Here is a 23,424-nt window from a genome sequence, read left to right as displayed (position 1 = left end):
GGGCCTAAGCTAAGGAGGCCGGCCGGCTGGCGCCCCCCGCGGCTGCGGTCGTTGTCGGGCCGTTGACAGGAGATCAAAGAGCAGGGCCCCCGCCCGGGACTGGCGGGCAGGCAGGCGAGCAAGCAGGCAGGCAAGAGAGGGGGAGAGCGGAGTCCGGGCGGCCGGCAGCCGCGTGCGGACCGGGCTCCAGAGGCGTCGGCCTGCGCCGCTGCGCGCCAGCCGGACGCCCGCGCGCCCGCCCAAGGCCGGCGTCGGGCATCGCTTCTCGGCCTTTTGGCTAAGATCAAGTGTAGTATCTGTTCTTATCAGTTTAATATCTGATACGTCCCCCATCGGGGGACCACATATTAAACGGATTTTTGGAACAGGGAGCTGGATCAGGAGCTTGCTCCGTCCTCTCCACGCATCGGCCCGGTATTGCAGCGCCTCCGGGAACGGTGCACTACCTTCTCTCAGCGGTGAAAAGACAGACGTAGCTAGCAAGCAAGCGAGGTGGACCGGAGCTCCTTCCTCTCCGGTCTCGTCTCTCGTCCATCTGTGTGTCTCTGTGTCTCTCTCTCTCCCCCTCCCCGTTCCCGTGCTCCCTCCGTGCACTTTCCCGCGCCTCGACTCTCTCGGCAAGCAGGCCGGCCCCCTTTTCGGCTCCCGTGCGTTTTCCCTCCCAAAAACTTAGTTTTTTCCTCCTTTTTCCAGGGAGGCAGGCGTGGCTTGTGTGTGTGTGTGTGTGTGTGTGTGTGTGTGTGTGTGTCCCCGTCCTTGCAGGCGGGCCCCTTTCGACAGCCGGCCGTTTTCCCTCCAAAAAACTTAGTATATACACCTTTTCTTTCTTTTTTTCGGCAGGCAGGCAGGTGTGTGTGTGTCCCCGTCCCTCCCGAGAGAGCGCTGCCCCTTGCCTCTGCCCGCAGGTGCCGACGGTCCGCTTTCGCTTGCAGCTCACTCGGCACGGCTGCTGCTGGTGGGAGGGGCCTAAGCTAAGGAGGCCGGCCGGCTGGCGCCCCCCGCGGCTGCGGTCGTTGTCGGGCCGTTGACAGGAGATCAAAGAGCAGGGCCCCCGCCCGGGACTGGCGGGCAGGCAGGCGAGCAAGCAGGCAGGCAAGAGAGGGGGAGAGCGGAGTCCGGGCGGCCGGCAGCCGCGTGCGGACCGGGCTCCAGAGGCGTCGGCCTGCGCCGCTGCGCGCCAGCCGGACGCCCGCGCGCCCGCCCAAGGCCGGCGTCGGGCATCGCTTCTCGGCCTTTTGGCTAAGATCAAGTGTAGTATCTGTTCTTATCAGTTTAATATCTGATACGTCCCCCATCGGGGGACCACATATTAAACGGATTTTTGGAACAGGGAGCTGGATCAGGAGCTTGCTCCGTCCTCTCCACGCATCGGCCCGGTATTGCAGCGCCTCCGGGAACGGTGCACTACCTTCTCTCAGCGGTGAAAAGACAGACGTAGCTAGCAAGCAAGCGAGGTGGACCGGAGCTCCTTCCTCTCCGGTCTCGTCTCTCGTCCATCTGTGCGTCTCTGTGTCTCTCTCTCTCCCCCTCCCCGTTCCCGTGCTCCCTCCGTGTGCACTTTCCCGCGCCTCGACTCTCTCGGCAAGCAGGCCGGCCCCCTTTTCGGCTCCCGTGCGTTTTCCCTCCCAAAAACTTAGTTTTTTCCTCCTTTTTCCAGGGAGGCAGGCGTGGCTTGTGTGTGTGTGTGTGTGTGTGTGTGTGTGTGTGTGTGTCCCCGTCCTTGCAGGCGGGCCCCTTTCGACAGCCGGCCGTTTTCCCTCCAAAAAACTTAGTATATACACCTTTTCTTTCTTTTTTTCGGCAGGCAGGCAGGTGTGTGTGTGTCCCCGTCCCTCCCGAGAGAGCGCTGCCCCTTGCCTCTGCCCGCAGGTGCCGACGGTCCGCTTTCGCTTGCAGCTCACTCGGCACGGCTGCTGCTGGTGGGAGGGGCCTAAGCTAAGGAGGCCGGCCGGCTGGCGCCCCCCGCGGCTGCGGTCGTTGTCGGGCCGTTGACAGGAGATCAAAGAGCAGGGCCCCCGCCCGGGACTGGCGGGCAGGCAGGCGAGCAAGCAGGCAGGCAAGAGAGGGGGAGAGCGGAGTCCGGGCGGCCGGCAGCCGCGTGCGGACCGGGCTCCAGAGGCGTCGGCCTGCGCCGCTGCGCGCCAGCCGGACGCCCGCGCGCCCGCCCAAGGCCGGCGTCGGGCATCGCTTCTCGGCCTTTTGGCTAAGATCAAGTGTAGTATCTGTTCTTATCAGTTTAATATCTGATACGTCCCCCATCGGGGGACCACATATTAAACGGATTTTTGGAACAGGGAGCTGGATCAGGAGCTTGCTCCGTCCTCTCCACGCATCGGCCCGGTATTGCAGCGCCTCCGGGAACGGTGCACTACCTTCTCTCAGCGGTGAAAAGACAGACGTAGCTAGCAAGCAAGCGAGGTGGACCGGAGCTCCTTCCTCTCCGGTCTCGTCTCTCGTCCATCTGTGTGTCTCTGTGTCTCTCTCTCTCCCCCTCCCCGTTCCCGTGCTCCCTCCGTGCACTTTCCCGCGCCTCGACTCTCTCGGCAAGCAGGCCGGCCCCCTTTTCGGCTCCCGTGCGTTTTCCCTCCCAAAAACTTAGTTTTTTCCTCCTTTTTCCAGGGAGGCAGGCGTGGCTTGTGTGTGTGTGTGTGTGTGTGTGTGTGTGTGTGTGTGTGTGTGTGTGTGTCCCCGTCCTTGCAGGCGGGCCCCTTTCGACAGCCGGCCGTTTTCCCTCCAAAAAACTTAGTATATACACCTTTTCTTTCTTTTTTTCGGCAGGCAGGCAGGTGTGTGTGTGTCCCCGTCCCTCCCGAGAGAGCGCTGCCCCTTGCCTCTGCCCGCAGGTGCCGACGGTCCGCTTTCGCTTGCAGCTCACTCGGCACGGCTGCTGCTGGTGGGAGGGGCCTAAGCTAAGGAGGCCGGCCGGCTGGCGCCCCCCGCGGCTGCGGTCGTTGTCGGGCCGTTGACAGGAGATCAAAGAGCAGGGCCCCCGCCCGGGACTGGCGGGCAGGCAGGCGAGCAAGCAGGCAGGCAAGAGAGGGGGAGAGCGGAGTCCGGGCGGCCGGCAGCCGCGTGCGGACCGGGCTCCAGAGGCGTCGGCCTGCGCCGCTGCGCGCCAGCCGGACGCCCGCGCGCCCGCCCAAGGCCGGCGTCGGGCATCGCTTCTCGGCCTTTTGGCTAAGATCAAGTGTAGTATCTGTTCTTATCAGTTTAATATCTGATACGTCCCCCATCGGGGGACCACATATTAAACGGATTTTTGGAACAGGGAGCTGGATCAGGAGCTTGCTCCGTCCTCTCCACGCATCGGCCCGGTATTGCAGCGCCTCCGGGAACGGTGCACTACCTTCTCTCAGCGGTGAAAAGACAGACGTAGCTAGCAAGCAAGCGAGGTGGACCGGAGCTCCTTCCTCTCCGGTCTCGTCTCTCGTCCATCTGTGTGTCTCTGTGTCTCTCTCTCTCCCCCTCCCCGTTCCCGTGCTCCCTCCGTGCACTTTCCCGCGCCTCGACTCTCTCGGCAAGCAGGCCGGCCCCCTTTTCGGCTCCCGTGCGTTTTCCCTCCCAAAAACTTAGTTTTTTCCTCCTTTTTCCAGGGAGGCAGGCGTGGCTTGTGTGTGTGTGTGTGTGTGTGTGTGTGTGTGTGTGTGTGTCCCCGTCCTTGCAGGCGGGCCCCTTTCGACAGCCGGCCGTTTTCCCTCCAAAAAACTTAGTATATACACCTTTTCTTTCTTTTTTTCGGCAGGCAGGCAGGTGTGTGTGTGTCCCCGTCCCTCCCGAGAGAGCGCTGCCCCTTGCCTCTGCCCGCAGGTGCCGACGGTCCGCTTTCGCTTGCAGCTCACTCGGCACGGCTGCTGCTGGTGGGAGGGGCCTAAGCTAAGGAGGCCGGCCGGCTGGCGCCCCCCGCGGCTGCGGTCGTTGTCGGGCCGTTGACAGGAGATCAAAGAGCAGGGCCCCCGCCCGGGACTGGCGGGCAGGCAGGCGAGCAAGCAGGCAGGCAAGAGAGGGGGAGAGCGGAGTCCGGGCGGCCGGCAGCCGCGTGCGGACCGGGCTCCAGAGGCGTCGGCCTGCGCCGCTGCGCGCCAGCCGGACGCCCGCGCGCCCGCCCAAGGCCGGCGTCGGGCATCGCTTCTCGGCCTTTTGGCTAAGATCAAGTGTAGTATCTGTTCTTATCAGTTTAATATCTGATACGTCCCCCATCGGGGGACCACATATTAAACGGATTTTTGGAACAGGGAGCTGGATCAGGAGCTTGCTCCGTCCTCTCCACGCATCGGCCCGGTATTGCAGCGCCTCCGGGAACGGTGCACTACCTTCTCTCAGCGGTGAAAAGACAGACGTAGCTAGCAAGCAAGCGAGGTGGACCGGAGCTCCTTCCTCTCCGGTCTCGTCTCTCGTCCATCTGTGTGTCTCTGTGTCTCTCTCTCTCCCCCTCCCCGTTCCCGTGCTCCCTCCGTGCACTTTCCCGCGCCTCGACTCTCTCGGCAAGCAGGCCGGCCCCCTTTTCGGCTCCCGTGCGTTTTCCCTCCCAAAAACTTAGTTTTTTCCTCCTTTTTCCAGGGAGGCAGGCGTGGCTTGTGTGTGTGTGTGTGTGTGTGTGTGTGTGTGTGTGTGTGTGTGTGTGTGTCCCCGTCCTTGCAGGCGGGCCCCTTTCGACAGCCGGCCGTTTTCCCTCCAAAAAACTTAGTATATACACCTTTTCTTTCTTTTTTTCGGCAGGCAGGCAGGTGTGTGTGTGTCCCCGTCCCTCCCGAGAGAGCGCTGCCCCTTGCCTCTGCCCGCAGGTGCCGACGGTCCGCTTTCGCTTGCAGCTCACTCGGCACGGCTGCTGCTGGTGGGAGGGGCCTAAGCTAAGGAGGCCGGCCGGCTGGCGCCCCCCGCGGCTGCGGTCGTTGTCGGGCCGTTGACAGGAGATCAAAGAGCAGGGCCCCCGCCCGGGACTGGCGGGCAGGCAGGCGAGCAAGCAGGCAGGCAAGAGAGGGGGAGAGCGGAGTCCGGGCGGCCGGCAGCCGCGTGCGGACCGGGCTCCAGAGGCGTCGGCCTGCGCCGCTGCGCGCCAGCCGGACGCCCGCGCGCCCGCCCAAGGCCGGCGTCGGGCATCGCTTCTCGGCCTTTTGGCTAAGATCAAGTGTAGTATCTGTTCTTATCAGTTTAATATCTGATACGTCCCCCATCGGGGGACCACATATTAAACGGATTTTTGGAACAGGGAGCTGGATCAGGAGCTTGCTCCGTCCTCTCCACGCATCGGCCCGGTATTGCAGCGCCTCCGGGAACGGTGCACTACCTTCTCTCAGCGGTGAAAAGACAGACGTAGCTAGCAAGCAAGCGAGGTGGACCGGAGCTCCTTCCTCTCCGGTCTCGTCTCTCGTCCATCTGTGTGTCTCTGTGTCTCTCTCTCTCCCCCTCCCCGTTCCCGTGCTCCCTCCGTGCACTTTCCCGCGCCTCGACTCTCTCGGCAAGCAGGCCGGCCCCCTTTTCGGCTCCCGTGCGTTTTCCCTCCCAAAAACTTAGTTTTTTCCTCCTTTTTCCAGGGAGGCAGGCGTGGCTTGTGTGTGTGTGTGTGTGTGTGTGTGTGTGTGTGTGTGTGTCCCCGTCCTTGCAGGCGGGCCCCTTTCGACAGCCGGCCGTTTTCCCTCCAAAAAACTTAGTATATACACCTTTTCTTTCTTTTTTTCGGCAGGCAGGCAGGTGTGTGTGTGTCCCCGTCCCTCCCGAGAGAGCGCTGCCCCTTGCCTCTGCCCGCAGGTGCCGACGGTCCGCTTTCGCTTGCAGCTCACTCGGCACGGCTGCTGCTGGTGGGAGGGGCCTAAGCTAAGGAGGCCGGCCGGCTGGCGCCCCCCGCGGCTGCGGTCGTTGTCGGGCCGTTGACAGGAGATCAAAGAGCAGGGCCCCCGCCCGGGACTGGCGGGCAGGCAGGCGAGCAAGCAGGCAGGCAAGAGAGGGGGAGAGCGGAGTCCGGGCGGCCGGCAGCCGCGTGCGGACCGGGCTCCAGAGGCGTCGGCCTGCGCCGCTGCGCGCCAGCCGGACGCCCGCGCGCCCGCCCAAGGCCGGCGTCGGGCATCGCTTCTCGGCCTTTTGGCTAAGATCAAGTGTAGTATCTGTTCTTATCAGTTTAATATCTGATACGTCCCCCATCGGGGGACCACATATTAAACGGATTTTTGGAACAGGGAGCTGGATCAGGAGCTTGCTCCGTCCTCTCCACGCATCGGCCCGGTATTGCAGCGCCTCCGGGAACGGTGCACTACCTTCTCTCAGCGGTGAAAAGACAGACGTAGCTAGCAAGCAAGCGAGGTGGACCGGAGCTCCTTCCTCTCCGGTCTCGTCTCTCGTCCATCTGTGCGTCTCTGTGTCTCTCTCTCTCCCCCTCCCCGTTCCCGTGCTCCCTCCGTGCACTTTCCCGCGCCTCGACTCTCTCGGCAAGCAGGCCGGCCCCCTTTTCGGCTCCCGTGCGTTTTCCCTCCCAAAAACTTAGTTTTTTCCTCCTTTTTCCAGGGAGGCAGGCGTGGCTTGTGTGTGTGTGTGTGTGTGTGTGTGTGTGTGTGTGTGTGTCCCCGTCCTTGCAGGCGGGCCCCTTTCGACAGCCGGCCGTTTTCCCTCCAAAAAACTTAGTATATACACCTTTTCTTTCTTTTTTTCGGCAGGCAGGCAGGTGTGTGTGTGTCCCCGTCCCTCCCGAGAGAGCGCTGCCCCTTGCCTCTGCCCGCAGGTGCCGACGGTCCGCTTTCGCTTGCAGCTCACTCGGCACGGCTGCTGCTGGTGGGAGGGGCCTAAGCTAAGGAGGCCGGCCGGCTGGCGCCCCCCGCGGCTGCGGTCGTTGTCGGGCCGTTGACAGGAGATCAAAGAGCAGGGCCCCCGCCCGGGACTGGCGGGCAGGCAGGCGAGCAAGCAGGCAGGCAAGAGAGGGGGAGAGCGGAGTCCGGGCGGCCGGCAGCCGCGTGCGGACCGGGCTCCAGAGGCGTCGGCCTGCGCCGCTGCGCGCCAGCCGGACGCCCGCGCGCCCGCCCAAGGCCGGCGTCGGGCATCGCTTCTCGGCCTTTTGGCTAAGATCAAGTGTAGTATCTGTTCTTATCAGTTTAATATCTGATACGTCCCCCATCGGGGGACCACATATTAAACGGATTTTTGGAACAGGGAGCTGGATCAGGAGCTTGCTCCGTCCTCTCCACGCATCGGCCCGGTATTGCAGCGCCTCCGGGAACGGTGCACTACCTTCTCTCAGCGGTGAAAAGACAGACGTAGCTAGCAAGCAAGCGAGGTGGACCGGAGCTCCTTCCTCTCCGGTCTCGTCTCTCGTCCATCTGTGTGTCTCTGTGTCTCTCTCTCTCCCCCTCCCCGTTCCCGTGCTCCCTCCGTGCACTTTCCCGCGCCTCGACTCTCTCGGCAAGCAGGCCGGCCCCCTTTTCGGCTCCCGTGCGTTTTCCCTCCCAAAAACTTAGTTTTTTCCTCCTTTTTCCAGGGAGGCAGGCGTGGCTTGTGTGTGTGTGTGTGTGTGTGTGTGTGTGTGTGTGTGTGTCCCCGTCCTTGCAGGCGGGCCCCTTTCGACAGCCGGCCGTTTTCCCTCCAAAAAACTTAGTATATACACCTTTTCTTTCTTTTTTTCGGCAGGCAGGCAGGTGTGTGTGTGTCCCCGTCCCTCCCGAGAGAGCGCTGCCCCTTGCCTCTGCCCGCAGGTGCCGACGGTCCGCTTTCGCTTGCAGCTCACTCGGCACGGCTGCTGCTGGTGGGAGGGGCCTAAGCTAAGGAGGCCGGCCGGCTGGCGCCCCCCGCGGCTGCGGTCGTTGTCGGGCCGTTGACAGGAGATCAAAGAGCAGGGCCCCCGCCCGGGACTGGCGGGCAGGCAGGCGAGCAAGCAGGCAGGCAAGAGAGGGGGAGAGCGGAGTCCGGGCGGCCGGCAGCCGCGTGCGGACCGGGCTCCAGAGGCGTCGGCCTGCGCCGCTGCGCGCCAGCCGGACGCCCGCGCGCCCGCCCAAGGCCGGCGTCGGGCATCGCTTCTCGGCCTTTTGGCTAAGATCAAGTGTAGTATCTGTTCTTATCAGTTTAATATCTGATACGTCCCCCATCGGGGGACCACATATTAAACGGATTTTTGGAACAGGGAGCTGGATCAGGAGCTTGCTCCGTCCTCTCCACGCATCGGCCCGGTATTGCAGCGCCTCCGGGAACGGTGCACTACCTTCTCTCAGCGGTGAAAAGACAGACGTAGCTAGCAAGCAAGCGAGGTGGACCGGAGCTCCTTCCTCTCCGGTCTCGTCTCTCGTCCATCTGTGCGTCTCTGTGTCTCTCTCTCTCCCCCTCCCCGTTCCCGTGCTCCCTCCGTGCACTTTCCCGCGCCTCGACTCTCTCGGCAAGCAGGCCGGCCCCCTTTTCGGCTCCCGTGCGTTTTCCCTCCAAAAAACTTAGTTTTTTCCTCCTTTTTCCAGGGAGGCAGGCGTGGCTTGTGTGTGTGTGTGTGTGTGTGTGTGTGTGTGTGTGTGTGTGTGTGTGTGTGTCCCCGTCCTTGCAGGCGGGCCCCTTTCGACAGCCGGCCGTTTTCCCTCCAAAAAACTTAGTATATACACCTTTTCTTTCTTTTTTTCGGCAGGCAGGCAGGTGTGTGTGTGTCCCCGTCCCTCCCGAGAGAGCGCTGCCCCTTGCCTCTGCCCGCAGGTGCCGACGGTCCGCTTTCGCTTGCAGCTCACTCGGCACGGCTGCTGCTGGTGGGAGGGGCCTAAGCTAAGGAGGCCGGCCGGCTGGCGCCCCCCGCGGCTGCGGTCGTTGTCGGGCCGTTGACAGGAGATCAAAGAGCAGGGCCCCCGCCCGGGACTGGCGGGCAGGCAGGCGAGCAAGCAGGCAGGCAAGAGAGGGGGAGAGCGGAGTCCGGGCGGCCGGCAGCCGCGTGCGGACCGGGCTCCAGAGGCGTCGGCCTGCGCCGCTGCGCGCCAGCCGGACGCCCGCGCGCCCGCCCAAGGCCGGCGTCGGGCATCGCTTCTCGGCCTTTTGGCTAAGATCAAGTGTAGTATCTGTTCTTATCAGTTTAATATCTGATACGTCCCCCATCGGGGGACCACATATTAAACGGATTTTTGGAACAGGGAGCTGGATCAGGAGCTTGCTCCGTCCTCTCCACGCATCGGCCCGGTATTGCAGCGCCTCCGGGAACGGTGCACTACCTTCTCTCAGCGGTGAAAAGACAGACGTAGCTAGCAAGCAAGCGAGGTGGACCGGAGCTCCTTCCTCTCCGGTCTCGTCTCTCGTCCATCTGTGCGTCTCTGTGTCTCTCTCTCTCCCCCTCCCCGTTCCCGTGCTCCCTCCGTGCACTTTCCCGCGCCTCGACTCTCTCGGCAAGCAGGCCGGCCCCCTTTTCGGCTCCCGTGCGTTTTCCCTCCAAAAAACTTAGTTTTTTCCTCCTTTTTCCAGGGAGGCAGGCGTGGCTTGTGTGTGTGTGTGTGTGTGTGTGTGTGTGTGTGTGTGTGTGTGTGTGTGTGTGTGTCCCCGTCCTTGCAGGCGGGCCCCTTTCGACAGCCGGCCGTTTTCCCTCCAAAAAACTTAGTATATACACCTTTTCTTTCTTTTTTTCGGCAGGCAGGCAGGTGTGTGTGTGTCCCCGTCCCTCCCGAGAGAGCGCTGCCCCTTGCCTCTGCCCGCAGGTGCCGACGGTCCGCTTTCGCTTGCAGCTCACTCGGCACGGCTGCTGCTGGTGGGAGGGGCCTAAGCTAAGGAGGCCGGCCGGCTGGCGCCCCCCGCGGCTGCGGTCGTTGTCGGGCCGTTGACAGGAGATCAAAGAGCAGGGCCCCCGCCCGGGACTGGCGGGCAGGCAGGCGAGCAAGCAGGCAGGCAAGAGAGGGGGAGAGCGGAGTCCGGGCGGCCGGCAGCCGCGTGCGGACCGGGCTCCAGAGGCGTCGGCCTGCGCCGCTGCGCGCCAGCCGGACGCCCGCGCGCCCGCCCAAGGCCGGCGTCGGGCATCGCTTCTCGGCCTTTTGGCTAAGATCAAGTGTAGTATCTGTTCTTATCAGTTTAATATCTGATACGTCCCCCATCGGGGGACCACATATTAAACGGATTTTTGGAACAGGGAGCTGGATCAGGAGCTTGCTCCGTCCTCTCCACGCATCGGCCCGGTATTGCAGCGCCTCCGGGAACGGTGCACTACCTTCTCTCAGCGGTGAAAAGACAGACGTAGCTAGCAAGCAAGCGAGGTGGACCGGAGCTCCTTCCTCTCCGGTCTCGTCTCTCGTCCATCTGTGCGTCTCTGTGTCTCTCTCTCTCCCCCTCCCCGTTCCCGTGCTCCCTCCGTGCACTTTCCCGCGCCTCGACTCTCTCGGCAAGCAGGCCGGCCCCCTTTTCGGCTCCCGTGCGTTTTCCCTCCAAAAAACTTAGTTTTTTCCTCCTTTTTCCAGGGAGGCAGGCGTGGCTTGTGTGTGTGTGTGTGTGTGTGTGTGTGTGTGTGTGTGTGTGTGTCCCCGTCCTTGCAGGCGGGCCCCTTTCGACAGCCGGCCGTTTTCCCTCCAAAAAACTTAGTATATACACCTTTTCTTTCTTTTTTTCGGCAGGCAGGCAGGTGTGTGTGTGTCCCCGTCCCTCCCGAGAGAGCGCTGCCCCTTGCCTCTGCCCGCAGGTGCCGACGGTCCGCTTTCGCTTGCAGCTCACTCGGCACGGCTGCTGCTGGTGGGAGGGGCCTAAGCTAAGGAGGCCGGCCGGCTGGCGCCCCCCGCGGCTGCGGTCGTTGTCGGGCCGTTGACAGGAGATCAAAGAGCAGGGCCCCCGCCCGGGACTGGCGGGCAGGCAGGCGAGCAAGCAGGCAGGCAAGAGAGGGGGAGAGCGGAGTCCGGGCGGCCGGCAGCCGCGTGCGGACCGGGCTCCAGAGGCGTCGGCCTGCGCCGCTGCGCGCCAGCCGGACGCCCGCGCGCCCGCCCAAGGCCGGCGTCGGGCATCGCTTCTCGGCCTTTTGGCTAAGATCTGAAGATACGTGGCATGACCGCGGTCTGAGGACTTAGCTGGGAGACCGAGAGAGCAGCGGCGGAGAGGAGAGAGGAGAGCATCGGCGGCGGCGGCAGCGGCGGCGGACGATTTCTACAACCCACCAGATGGAGCGGCGGAGCGGAGAGGACGGAGGGATGGAGCCGGCTCCTGAAGGCGCTTTTGATACGGCAGGGAGGACCCTGGCCGGAGAAGACCGTGGAAGAACTGGAAAAGGACCTGCGAAGGAGGGAGGAAGAAGTTATGCAGCAGCTGCGGCTTCATCTAGAAGTTCGGCGGGAAGACCACTAGAGGGCGCTGGCAGTCGTGAAGGTCAGTTGAGACACACAATTAGGTTTGTGCAGAAGGAAGAAGCTGGAGAAAGAGTTTTGAGGGACAGAGAAATTTTTGGGGATGATATCATTCGTGGTGTCTTTGGTCTGAGTCCCACTGATGTGTATTGTTTTCAAGATTTTTTGGGGAAAAAGACCTATGACCTGTTCTTGACCAGCAGAGCGGTTTGCCAAAAAGTCTGGGAGACAGCCAAAACTAAAAAAGAGGAGAAGCCATTATGTGATTATATTGTGGAACCTTTGTTTATAAGAGAAAACAGACCTCTGATTGTCCAGATGTTTAATCCCTATGTGCCCGAAGAAGACATTGAGGTATTTCTGAAGCGTTTTGTGGACTTAACAGCCAAAGGAACCAAAATAATGGACAGAAATAGGTATTGGACAGGGAAGATTAGGTTTTTTGCCCGTTTGAGGACTGCCAGCACTCAAGAAGACGGTTTTTTGCATCCCCCTGCGATGTTTTTTATTGGAGCGAATCGTGGATACCTCAGTTACCCGGGACAACCACTGACATGCAGGAGGTGTGGAGGTGAGGGACATTTCGCAGCTAATTGCAGGGAGCTGATGTGCAAACGCTGCGGGAAAACGGGACATCTGGGAGCAGACTGCAAGGCGACAAAGACATGCAACCTGTGCGGGGAGAATGGCCATTTGTATAAGGACTGCCCTCTGAGCCATATCTCGGTAAGCAGGGAGGCAGCAGGGGGCGTGTCTGGGGTTGCTGGGCCTTCTTTGTCCCTTTCTGTTTCAGGTACAGAGAAGGGAGAGGAGGCGACTGGAGTGTCAGAAGAAACAGAGGAGGATACAGGGAGAGAAGCAGCAGACGGGGGGAGGCAGAAATCGGTGGAAGATCGGGAGCTAGAGAGCAGAAGTCCCACCCCGGATCCAGAGGTAGACGCGGAAGATGGTTCAGCAACAGTAGAGGACATTGCTGCTCGGACGGCCAAAAACCTTGAGGCCATGCAGGACATAATGAGCAACATTGAGCAAACCATAGGGGTCAGAGAAGAGGTGGAACGAACTGGTGGAACTGCAAAAAGGAAATTAGAAATGGGAGGAAGTAGCGAGGAGGTCTCAACCCCTGAGGTGGTTGCTGACACGGCTCCTCAGACAAGTATGGAACCTGAAAAACAGACAGAAAGTTTTTTGGGCCACAGTAAACGACCCTGTGGCTTAGTTGGACTGATAGTGGCTGCGACAGAGGACTTTCTGTCTGAGCAGAAAATAAATGAGGAGGGGCAGATTGATTTTACATCTGTCCCAAATTTGGTTAAATTAGTACAAGAGGGCGTGGTCTTTGAAGTAGAGGGCAAAAACCTAATTAGGATCACAAGTAGGGAACAGAAGTCCGCTATGGCTGCGCAGCAGGTTCTGGTGGACCTAATTAAGGATAGGGAGGCCCAAAAGGCTGGGGATTTAGCTAGGAAAGACCGCCAGCGGAGGTATGAGGAGTTACGCCGGAAGGTGTGGCAGACAGGAAGCCTCTGGAGGCTTGATATCGAGACCACCAGTGCTTTCCTTAAGCAAACTACATGGTACAGGGAGGGGGTGAGATACCCGAAAGGGTTTGAGAAAATTAAGGACATCCTCAGGCAGTTCAGCAGTGTTAAGATCACTTTTGATCATAGTGGAAGGGAAGTGCTGGGGATGAGCCTTGAAGGTAAAAAGAAGGAGGACGTGATTAGATGCGGATCAGAATTACAGGCATATATCAAAGAGGGTGAGGGGAGAGCCCAAAAAGCCTGGACTTAACCCTTTTTTTCAATGAGCAGCATCTTGACAATTAATGTGCGAGGGCTGCGTGATAGGGCTAAGAGAGTGGCTGTTTTTGAATATATCAGAGATTTGAAACCGACTGTGTGTTTTTTACAGGAGGTACATATCAAGGATGAAAGAGATAAGGAGACGCTGTCCGCCTTGTGGGACCGTGGCCCCTCAAGGTGGAGCATTGGAAAGGTAAACTCTACCGGGGTAGGGATCCTGTTCGGGAACCCTCAAACGGAATGCGGAGAGGTGAGGGTGAGTGAGCCGGGAAGGTTGTTGTGTGTGGATGCGAGGGTCAACGGGATAGACGGTAGGTTTGTGTGTGTGTATGCTCCAGCTGCAATTAGGGAAAGGAGGGATTTCTTGACTAATTTGGGTCCTTTATGTGTGACAAACAAGGCTGTAGTGATTGGCGGGGATTTTAATATTGATATTGATAATGAGAAGGATGGGGATGCCCGAAAGGTAAAGAATATTTTGAGAATGTACAGTTTGAAGGACAGTCATAAAATGAGTATCCCACCCCAAGTGGGATGTACCTGGAGCAACACGAGGGGTGTGTGCAGAAAACTAGACTATGTTTTCGTATCTAGCACAATCAAGGTGGGAACCGTTAAAGTCACTCCAGTTTGGTTCTCTGACCATTGTGTTGTGAATGTTGGGATAGTGGATTTTGGAATTAATTTTGGAAGAGGGGTCTGGAGATTAAATTGTTCGGTTCTGGAAGAAACGAAGTACATAAAGAAGATGGAAAGGTTTTTAACAAGGTTTCTGAATAAAAGACCGGACGACAGATCTCTAGTAGAGATCTGGGAAGAAGCCAAGATGGTGATAGGAAAGATCTCCAGGAAATACTGTAGGGAGAGGAGGAAGGAGGAGAAGGAGGAATTAGAGAATCTCGAGAGAGATTTGGAGAAAGCCTATAACAGTGGAAATGGTACAGCGCCCTCTAGTGAGAAAAAAGTTACAACTCTTGTCAAACAGATAAAGGAGTATTATGAGAAGAGGGCAAGAGATTTTCTGTTCAGAGCGAGGGTGGAGTTTCTAGAAAAATATGAGACATGTTCTACCTTTTTCTTTAACAAGATTCGAAAGAGGCAGGAGAAGAGAGTATTACAAGCTGTCTCTGACTCTGGTGGTGGACAGATTACAGATCAAGAGGGAATGCTGCGAGAAGTATCTAGTTTTTATGGGAACCTTTTTTCAGAAAAGGTAAGTGAAAGGGAAGCAGCGGGAGCGATACTTCAGAACTTGCAGACAACCCTGTCAGAAGAACAGAAAGCTGATTTGGAAAAACCTTTTGAACTGCTTGAGCTGGAAGAGGCGATGAAGTCTCTGAAAAGGGGGAAGGTGCCGGGGGTCGATGGAATTCCAGTAGAGTTCTATGGCACTTTCTGGAGAATTTTAGGCCCTTTTCTTTTGGAACTAATAAAAGAGATTTTTAGCAAGGAACGTATGGGTAAGTCCATGAGGGAAGGCATTTTAACCCTGATTTTTAAGAAAGGAGACCGTACGTCCTTGAAAAACTGGAGGCCCCTAACGCTTTTATGCGCTGATTATAAGATAATGGCAAAAGCGCTTGTCTATCGTGTAGCTCAGGTGATGCCGAGCATAATAGGCAAGGACCAGACTAGTGGAGTGAAAGGGAGGTCGGGAAAATGGACCCTGCAGTTATTAAGGGATGCTGTATCATGGGCTGAACAGAGGAAGGTTCCTCTATTATTAGCCAACTTAGATCTGGAGAAGGCTTTTGACAGGGTCTCGCACAAATTCTTATGGCTGGTTTTGGAGAACTTAGGTTTTGGACCAACGGTGATCAGCTGGATCAGAACCCTATACAACGACGTGGGGAGCAGAGCGGCAGTGAATGGTTGGATAGGAGATTTTATCAACCAGAAAGCCGGAGTGAGGCAAGGTTGCCCTCTCTCGCCTTTGTTATTTGCGATCTACATAGAGCCTTTCGCATGTGCAATTAGAAGAGAGGACAAAATAGATGGCTTGATCTTGCCTGGGAGCGGAGGCGAAAGAGTTAAATTAACCATGTATGCAGATGATGTAACTTTATTAGCAGGCACAACATCTAGTTTGACCTTCGCTTTGGATGTTTTTAAAGTCTTTGCGAGAGCATCGGGCGCCTGTCTAAATGCAGAGAAAAGTACGGTGAAGGCTTTTGGTTCTAGCGAGATATCACAGCAGTGGGCCAGTGGTTTTAGATTATGTACAGGACCCATCAAGATCTTGGGTCTTGACTTTTTACGGAGGGGATCGGGGCAATGCAACTGGGCCTCTAGAATCAAGGAAGTCAGAAGGAAGCTGGGATTATGGAGCAAGTTAAAGCTGACCCTAGTTGGGAAGGTTTTAATCTTGAAAGTCGACATTTTACCGCTTTTAGTGTATTTGGTATACGTGTACCCACTGCCGGCAAGGTACAGACGCCTTTTAGTTGGTGAGGTGTTTCGTTTTATATGGGGAGGGAAATACGAATACATTAAAAGAGTGGATATGGTTCGACAAATAGAACAGGGTGGCAGAGAAGTCCCTGACTTTCCAATGAAGTTGGACTGTATCTATGTGTCTAACCTGTGTGTTGCTTTGAACTCACCTGTGAATCATGCTTATCAGTATTTTGTGAGATTTTGGCTGGCGCAGCATATGAGAATGGTGGTGACATGGTCGAACGCTGTGCCGCACGGGGGAGACCTCCCCTGGTATTATAAACATGCAACAGGGTGGATGAGGAAATATTGGGACAAGGGGGACGCCTCGATATTACTGAAACACAGATGTCTATACCAGCAAATAATAGAGACAACCAAGGTTCCGGCAGAGCGGAGAGGAAAAGAAGCTGTGTGGTCCCGAATCCAGCCACGGGGTTTGGACCATAAGTTTATTGATCTTAATTGGAGAATTGTGTGGGGAAGATTGCCGGTTAGAGAAGTGCTCTATAAGCACAAATTGACAAGGTCTGCAACATGTCCAAGAGAGGGATGTAAGAGCCCTGAGACAATTAAACATGCTTTAATGGAGTGTGGTTTTGCACAAAAAGTTTGGAAGAAATGTAATCGCTTCTTCAGGCTGTTGGACGAATCTTTTAGTATCTCAATGGCAGTAGTGCTGTATGGAATAAAGGGGGGGGGCAAAGTGGGCAGCGTCAACTTTTTACTATGGTTGATAATAAGTATGATTAAAGCAGAGATGTGGACGGCTCGGGACATTCTGATTAAAAAGGGGAAAGTAATAACGGTGCACAGCGTCTATCAGAAAGTACTACATGAAATAAAATGCCGAATAAAAAGAGATACACAGAGGTGGGGATATCACGCTGCCCGGGAGAGGTGGAAGGGTTTAGTTTTGTTGTAAGAATATGTATGTAATTTTGTGTTGAACCCTGTTTTTCTGTTTCAATGATGTACGATGGTAATGTTTAATGTCTTGGACTCTGTATATGTATTTTTGATGTAAGTTTTATACTTTTGTAATAAAAAAAAAAAAAAAAAATCTGTTCTTATCAGTTTAATATCTGATACGTCCCCCATCGGGGGACCACATATTAAACGGATTTTTGGAACAGGGAGCTGGATCAGGAGCTTGCTCCGTCCTCTCCACGCATCGGCCCGGTATTGCAGCGCCTCCGGGAACGGTGCACTACCTTCTCTCAGCGGTGAAAAGACAGACGTAGCTAGCAAGCAAGCGAGGTGGACCGGAGCTCCTTCCTCTCCGGTCTCGTCTCTCGTCCATCTGTGCGTCTCTGTGTCTCTCTCTCTCCCCCTCCCCGTTCCCGTGCTCCCTCCGTGCACTTTCCCGCGCCTCGACTCTCTCGGCAAGCAGGCCGGCCCCCTTTTCGGCTCCCGTGCGTTTTCCCTCCAAAAAACTTAGTTTTTTCCTCCTTTTTCCAGGGAGGCAGGCGTGGCTTGTGTGTGTGTGTGTGTGTGTGTGTGTGTGTGTGTGTGTGTGTGTCCCCGTCCTTGCAGGCGGGCCCCTTTCGACAGCCGGCCGTTTTCCCTCCAAAAAACTTAGTATATACACCTTTTCTTTCTTTTTTTCGGCAGGCAGGCAGGTGTGTGTGTGTCCCCGTCCCTCCCGAGAGAGCGCTGCCCCTTGCCTCTGCCCGCAGGTGCCGACGGTCCGCTTTCGCTTGCAGCTCACTCGGCACGGCTGCTGCTGGTGGGAGGGGCCTAAGCTAAGGAGGCCGGCCGGCTGGCGCCCCCCGCGGCTGCGGTCGTTGTCGGGCCGTTGACAGGAGATCAAAGAGCAGGGCCCCCGCCCGGGACTGGCGGGCAGGCAGGCGAGCAAGCAGGCAGGCAAGAGAGGGGGAGAGCGGAGTCCGGGCGGCCGGCAGCCGCGTGCGGACCGGGCTCCAGAGGCGTCGGCCTGCGCCGCTGCGCGCCAGCCGGACGCCCGCGCGCCCGCCCAAGGCCGGCGTCGGGCATCGCTTCTCGGCCTTTTGGCCAAGTTCCGACGATACGTGGCATGACCGCGGTCCGAGGACTTGTCAAAAGGTGAAGACGACGAAGGCGAGGAGGAGAAGGAGAAGACGACGAACGGCGGAACCAGACCAGACCAGACGGGCGGATCCTTACCACCAGAAGACCGGAGCAGACGTCCACCAAAGGTCACCACGGGTAGTCGCCCTGGGTTGAGCCCAGGGGGCGAAGTGGGGCCTCCAAGATGACGGCGGTCGGCGGTGGTGAGCGGGCCCGCGGTCCGGCGGCTGTGCACCCTCTGTCCCGTGAGGGGCTGATGCGGTGCACAGTGCGCTTTGTGGTGAAGGATGCGGAGAGGAAGAAGGACTGGATGAACCGTGAGCGGTTTGAACGAGTGGTCCTGATGAAGGCTTTGGGGATCGAGTTGAAGGACATCGATTGTTTGCAAGACTTCCCGGTTCGAGGGATTTACGACCTGTCTCTCGCGAGCGACGAACTTTGTGAGAAGGCTTGGGAGAGAGTGTGCGAGGGAAAGGAGGTGGCTCCACTTAATGAGTTCCTGATAGAGCCGTTGTTCGCCAGGGAACTCAGGACTTTGACAATTCATTTGTTTAACCACCGGGTACCAGAAAGGGACATAATTACCTTTTTATCCAGGTTCGTGGATGTCCAGGGAGAAGGCCAGAAAGATTTAGACGTCCTCAGAGTGTGGACTGGTAAGAGGCGCTATACGGTGAGGCTGAGACCTAAGCCGTCTGAGGGCGAGGGTGTGGTTCACCCCCCGGCTTATTTTTCAATAGGGCCTAATAGGGGTTACCTCTTTTACCCGGGCCAACCTGTGACATGTAAGAAATGTTTTCAGAGAGGACATGTGGCTATGAACTGTCCCGGTGGTGTGTGTCGAAAGTGTAAGGCCACAACTCATGACACAAAGGATTGCACCAAGGTTTTGACATGTGACCTATGTGGGGCAGAAGGCCATGTTTACAGGGTCTGTCCGAGGAAGAGCCGGAGTTTTGCAGATGTGGTGCGGACCTCGGCGGAGGGCTCGAGGGGAGACGAGACCAGACCACCGCAGAAGGCTGCGACCACCCAGAGGCCTTGTGCAGACGTAAGAGAGGACAGAGGCGATAGACCAGAGGAGCCAGCAACGGCGACCGAGGTACCTGAAGAGGCGCGTCCGGGGACCTCATCATGGGCCGAACAGGTGGAGGAGGCAGAATCGGGGTCGCCGGAGTGGTCCATCCAGCCGAGCAGGGCCACAAAGAGGAAGTCGGCGGCTGAAAAGAGAAGAATGAGGTCTGACGTGTGCTTGTTTGAGACGGTGACCAATCGTTTCCAGGTCCTAGATTCCGAGGAGGACTCGGAAACCAGCGACGTCGAGGTCCAGAAGGTAGAAGATGGAGAGAGTGGACAGAGAAGGCCGAGACGTAAAAAGGCGATTGCTGTAAAGAGGGCGAGGGGGGAGGGTAAGAAAGGGGGTAGGAAGGAGGAAGGGGTGGAGGAGGGTGTAGAGGGGGAAGGGGAAGGGGAAGGGGGCAGGGAAGGGGGGGGTGGGGAGGAAGGGGAACAGAGGGAGGGGGGTGAAGAGCTGGGTAAGGAGGCTGACCCCTTGGAAGCCTCAGCCGCGGTTAGTACGCTCGATGACCCCATACCCCCGGGCCAAGGGGACATAGTGGTGGAACAGGAAGTTTCTGTTTCGGAGACCTCAGAACAGTCCGGGAAAGACGGCGGTACCCACCTTCTGACCTCCGATGATCCTGGGGTAAGTCCATCATCCCTGGGGGAGGGGTCCCCGCAGGTTCCAAGTGGGATGGAGAATGTCCTTAGCCCTATCGGAATACAAAGTGACTTTAGTTTGGGAGACGGGTTACAGCTGCGGACTCCTTTTGATCCAACATGAGTCGCACAGTATGTACGGTTAACGCCAGAGGGCTTAAAAATCATGTTAAGCGGATTGGCGTCTTTAAATATTTAGAAGCGCGCCAATTCGGCTTTTGTTTCCTGCAGGAGGTACATTTAGGCACGAGAGGTGATATTGCCACCTTTAAGAGAGATTGGGTTAAAGGGGAGTCTTGGTGGAGCGTAGGGGGAGTGCACTCGTCTGGAATTGGGATCCTTTGTGGAACCCCGAATTTCACGGCTAACGATGTCAATATCATAGTCCCGGGAAGGCTTATGGTCGTAGATGGTGTATGGGACGGACTGCAGGTCCGTCTGATAGCTGTCTACGGGCCTGCCGAAAGGCGGCTCCAGGCGGCGTTTTTAAGAGATCTTGAGCCACATCTGTTTACTAATAGGGTGGTGGTGATGGGAGGGGATTTTAATATGGATGTGTGTGACGTGAGTGGTGCGAGTGTGGGTAGTTTTAAGGAATTAATATCACGGTTTCATTTAAAGGACGGTCATAAAGATCTTAGTCAGAGAGGGAGAATGCACACATGGAGTAACGGAAGGGGTGTTTTTAGAAGACTGGATTATATCTTCACCACCCTGCGTGGGTTGACACAGGCGGCACAGGTTACCCCGGTTTGGTTTTCAGATCATCTGTTGCTGTCGGTTGATCTGATACCAGATGGTATGGACCCTAAATCAAATTACTGGAAGCTGAACACGAAAGTGTTATTGGAAGCCGATTATCAGAGCATGATAGTTGCGCTTTTGGAACGCTTCCAGTTACAGAGGGGGAGGTACCCGACAGCGGTTCTTTGGTGGGAGGCCTGTAAAAGGGCTATCTCCAAAGCTTCTATTTCCTACTGTTGCCAAAAGAAAGTAGCAGAGAGAAGAGAGCTTGAGAGATTGCAGCAGGAACTTGAAGATCTGTATGTGGCTTCCAACCAGGGCGGTGCTTTTGATATGGCAAAAGTTTCAGAGCTCAAGCTCAGGCTGAAAGAACTTTGGTTAGAGCGAGCGAAGGATTTTTTGTTTAGGCTTAAGGGCACCCTGATGGAGGGCGAGGAGAAGTGCTCAGCTCAGTTCTTCGGCTCGGTCCGAGCCAGACAGAAGAAGACTCTCTTTGAGGGTCTGAGGAGAGAAGATGGGTCCATTGTCAGAGATATAGAAGGCATGGTGAGGTGTGCAACTAATTTTTACAGGTTTTTATTTTCAGAGAAACCAGTGGATGCGAGCTTGTGGGATGAGTGGTTGGTGGGTTTCGACAGGAAGACGGTTGGTGTGGAAGGTGTGTGTGGGGATCTAACACTGACGGAGATAGGAGAAGCCATTGGTGGCCTGCGAAAAGGTACTACCCCTGGGATTGACGGGCTTCCTACAGATTTTTATGTCACCTTCCGGGACAGGTTACTACCGGTGCTGTTGGAGGTCTATAATGAAGTCCTGAAGGAGGGTGAGTTAGGAAGAACGATGAGGACTGGTATCATGTCTCTGGTTTATAAGAAAGGGGATAAAGAAGATCTGGAGAACTGGAGGCCGATCCAATTACTCTGCACCGATTATAAGATCTTGGCCAGAGTATTGGGGAGACGGCTGAGGAAGGTGATGCCGGATCTGGTGAGTAGGGATCAAACCTGCAGTGTGGAGGGCAGAAACGTAAAGTGGAACCTGCAGTTGATCAGAGACGTGATAGAATGGGTGGAAGACAGGAACCTTGAGATGATGCTTGTGAACCTTGATCAGAACAAGGCTTTCGATCGGGTACATCACACTTTCCTTTGGGAGGTGATGGAAAGAGTGGGGTTGGACGAAGGCTTCATTAGATGGATCAAGGTTTTGTATAACAATGTCATCTCAAGGGTATGCATTAATGGTAAGCTAGGCATGGGTATTCCAGTCAGGTGCGGGGTGAGGCAAGGATGCCCTCTGTCCCCCTTATTGTACGTGCTCTACATAGAACCCTTTCTACATCTGATTCGAGGTGATCCCCGGGTGGAAGGGGTGGTGGTCCCGGGGAGTGGGGGAGCACAGGCAAAAATAGCTGCCTATGCGGACGATATTTCGTTGTTTCTTACCACTGACAGCAGTCTTTCACAAGTACTACAGATAGTAGAGAGTCAGACCAGAGGGACAGGTGCTTTTTTGAACACGTCAAAATGTACTGTTAAATATTTTGGCAAGTGGAAAGAACGACAAGATGTGGCGGGTGGTCTTACCTTGGTGACGGGGCCGGTGAAGATTTTGGGAGTTCTCTACCATACACAGGACTCGGCCAGGATCAATTGGGACCTGAGGATGGGGAAGGTTAAGCAAAAGATGGGCCTGTGGTTGAATAGGTCGCTGACATACACGGGGAAAGTGCTAGTTTTAAAGGTGGACGTACTGCCACTGCTGCTTCACTTGGCCTGCGTGTTCCCCCTGCCTGCTCGGCTCCGCCGAGACCTGGTGAGGGCGGTCTTCCACTTCGTTTGGAGTGGAACGCATGAGTATATAAGGAGGGCGGACATGTGCAGGCCAGTGGAGGGGGGTGGTAGGGCTGTTCCGGACTTCCCGTTGAAGTTAGACACTATTTTCATTGCAAATCTGTGTAAAACCCTATACGAAGACCCGGATCACCTCTGTGTTTGTTTTATTCGTTTGTGGTTCGCAGCTACGATGAAACACCTGGTAGTGTGGACGAACACAACGCCGAAGGCACAAAAGCTGCCTTGGCATTATAGGCATGCTGTGGTGTGGCTCCAGAAACATCCGGAGTTCAGGAAGGGCTTGGGTTCAACGGACCATAGGCAAATGTATAGGGTTATTATGGAGAAGGGGGAACCTGCGGTCGTGGGGGTGTCGGAGGAGGAGTGGAGGCAGATCCAGCCGGTGGGTCTAGAACACAGACTCAAGGACCTCAACTGGCGGTTGCTCTGGAACAGGTTGCCCGTGAGGGACACGCTCCACAGGCATGGATTGTCCAGGCAGGACAAGTGCCCGCATCCCGACTGTTCTGAGGTGGAGACCCTACTACATGTATTCTGGGGTTGTGTTTTCGCCCAAAGGGTGTGGGGTCACTGCGAGGAGCTCTTGCAGAAAGTCGCCCTTGATTTTGTTTTAACGAGCCGGGTGGTGATTCGAGGAATAAAGGGAGCGAGGAAATGGAACAAAGAATTTTTGTTATGGTTTATACTAAGTTTAGTTAAGTTTTATATATGGGCAGCTAGGAAGGAGCTGGTGGAGCACGGCGGTAGTGTTACAGCCGTGTCGGTAATTTGTAAAGTCAAAAACGATGTCAGCAGACGTGTCCGGTGGGACATCCTGAGGTGGGGTTTTGCAGCGGCAAAAGAAAGGTGGAAGGGGTTAATTTCTTTGGGGTGTTGAATTGTTTTTCTGTGTATGGTTTTGTTTCTGTATTTCTTGGTTTTATAATAATAATGGAAATGTTGGGGATGGAGGAGGGATTAATTTTGCATACTGGGCGGGATTATGGTAATGTAAGGAATTTGTGTAAATATTTTCGGTGACTGTGTTTTGGAGGGTTTCTGTTTGAACTCATATGAATATTGTCTTATTTATACTTTGTGGCTTTCTGATTTTTGATCTTGACTGTGGAGTGTAATATCATATGGGGTGTTGCTATTGTTCCAAGGGGGGGCTGATTTGTTCTTTTTGTTTGAATGGTGGAAATGTTGTTGTTGTCTTACCTTGGTGTGTTGTAGTTTGTTATTTTTGTAATAAAAACATAAAAAAAAAAAAATCTGTTCTTATCAGTTTAATATCTGATACGTCCCCCATCGGGGGACCACATATTAAACGGATTTTTGGAACAGGGAGCTGGATCAGGAGCTTGCTCCGTCCTCTCCACGCATCGGCCCGGTATTGCAGCGCCTCCGGGAACGGTGCACTACCTTCTCTCAGCGGTGAAAAGACAGACGTAGCTAGCAAGCAAGCGAGGTGGACCGGAGCTCCTTCCTCTCCGGTCTCGTCTCTCGTCCATCTGTGCGTCTCTGTGTCTCTCTCTCTCCCCCTCCCCGTTCCCGTGCTCCCTCCGTGCACTTTCCCGCGCCTCG

The 23,424-nt window shown here is 56.3% G+C and overlaps 13 non-coding genes across 13 annotated transcripts; all 13 read left to right on the top strand.

Annotated features, from left to right (window-relative positions):
- Positions 1 to 257: 257 nt before the first annotated feature.
- On the top strand, positions 258 to 448 carry LOC148806175 (U2 spliceosomal RNA). Its single transcript, XR_016089694.1, has one exon. It is a non-coding gene; the product is annotated as a U2 spliceosomal RNA (small nuclear RNA).
- A 771-nt stretch (positions 449 to 1,219) lies between these two features.
- On the top strand, positions 1,220 to 1,410 carry LOC148806174 (U2 spliceosomal RNA). Its single transcript, XR_016089686.1, has one exon. It is a non-coding gene; the product is annotated as a U2 spliceosomal RNA (small nuclear RNA).
- Positions 1,411 to 2,183: 773 nt separating this feature from the next.
- On the top strand, positions 2,184 to 2,374 carry LOC148806173 (U2 spliceosomal RNA). Its single transcript, XR_016089677.1, has one exon. It is a non-coding gene; the product is annotated as a U2 spliceosomal RNA (small nuclear RNA).
- A 783-nt stretch (positions 2,375 to 3,157) lies between these two features.
- On the top strand, positions 3,158 to 3,348 carry LOC148806172 (U2 spliceosomal RNA). Its single transcript, XR_016089666.1, has one exon. It is a non-coding gene; the product is annotated as a U2 spliceosomal RNA (small nuclear RNA).
- Positions 3,349 to 4,121: 773 nt separating this feature from the next.
- LOC148806171 (U2 spliceosomal RNA) lies at positions 4,122 to 4,312 on the top strand. The gene has a single exon (XR_016089655.1). It is a non-coding gene; the product is annotated as a U2 spliceosomal RNA (small nuclear RNA).
- A 783-nt stretch (positions 4,313 to 5,095) lies between these two features.
- LOC148806170 (U2 spliceosomal RNA) lies at positions 5,096 to 5,286 on the top strand. Its single transcript, XR_016089644.1, has one exon. It is a non-coding gene; the product is annotated as a U2 spliceosomal RNA (small nuclear RNA).
- A 773-nt stretch (positions 5,287 to 6,059) lies between these two features.
- LOC148806169 (U2 spliceosomal RNA) lies at positions 6,060 to 6,250 on the top strand. The gene has a single exon (XR_016089732.1). It is a non-coding gene; the product is annotated as a U2 spliceosomal RNA (small nuclear RNA).
- Positions 6,251 to 7,023: 773 nt separating this feature from the next.
- On the top strand, positions 7,024 to 7,214 carry LOC148806168 (U2 spliceosomal RNA). Its single transcript, XR_016089721.1, has one exon. It is a non-coding gene; the product is annotated as a U2 spliceosomal RNA (small nuclear RNA).
- Positions 7,215 to 7,987: 773 nt separating this feature from the next.
- On the top strand, positions 7,988 to 8,178 carry LOC148806167 (U2 spliceosomal RNA). The gene has a single exon (XR_016089710.1). It is a non-coding gene; the product is annotated as a U2 spliceosomal RNA (small nuclear RNA).
- A 785-nt stretch (positions 8,179 to 8,963) lies between these two features.
- Positions 8,964 to 9,154, top strand: LOC148806166 (U2 spliceosomal RNA). The gene has a single exon (XR_016089699.1). It is a non-coding gene; the product is annotated as a U2 spliceosomal RNA (small nuclear RNA).
- Positions 9,155 to 9,943: 789 nt separating this feature from the next.
- LOC148806165 (U2 spliceosomal RNA) lies at positions 9,944 to 10,134 on the top strand. Its single transcript, XR_016089638.1, has one exon. It is a non-coding gene; the product is annotated as a U2 spliceosomal RNA (small nuclear RNA).
- A 6,388-nt stretch (positions 10,135 to 16,522) lies between these two features.
- Positions 16,523 to 16,706, top strand: LOC148806164 (U2 spliceosomal RNA). Its single transcript, XR_016089681.1, has one exon. It is a non-coding gene; the product is annotated as a U2 spliceosomal RNA (small nuclear RNA).
- A 6,367-nt stretch (positions 16,707 to 23,073) lies between these two features.
- LOC148806163 (U2 spliceosomal RNA) lies at positions 23,074 to 23,264 on the top strand. The gene has a single exon (XR_016089683.1). It is a non-coding gene; the product is annotated as a U2 spliceosomal RNA (small nuclear RNA).
- The last annotated feature ends 160 nt before the right edge of the window (positions 23,265 to 23,424 follow it).

This window comes from Atractosteus spatula, unplaced genomic scaffold (assembly GCF_055471065.1).
Source record: "Atractosteus spatula isolate fAtrSpa1 unplaced genomic scaffold, fAtrSpa1.hap1 Scaffold_56, whole genome shotgun sequence".
NCBI lineage: Eukaryota > Metazoa > Chordata > Actinopteri > Semionotiformes > Lepisosteidae > Atractosteus > Atractosteus spatula.
The sequence above is the reverse complement of the archived record's forward strand: the minus strand, read 5'-3'. Positions and strand labels throughout refer to the sequence as shown.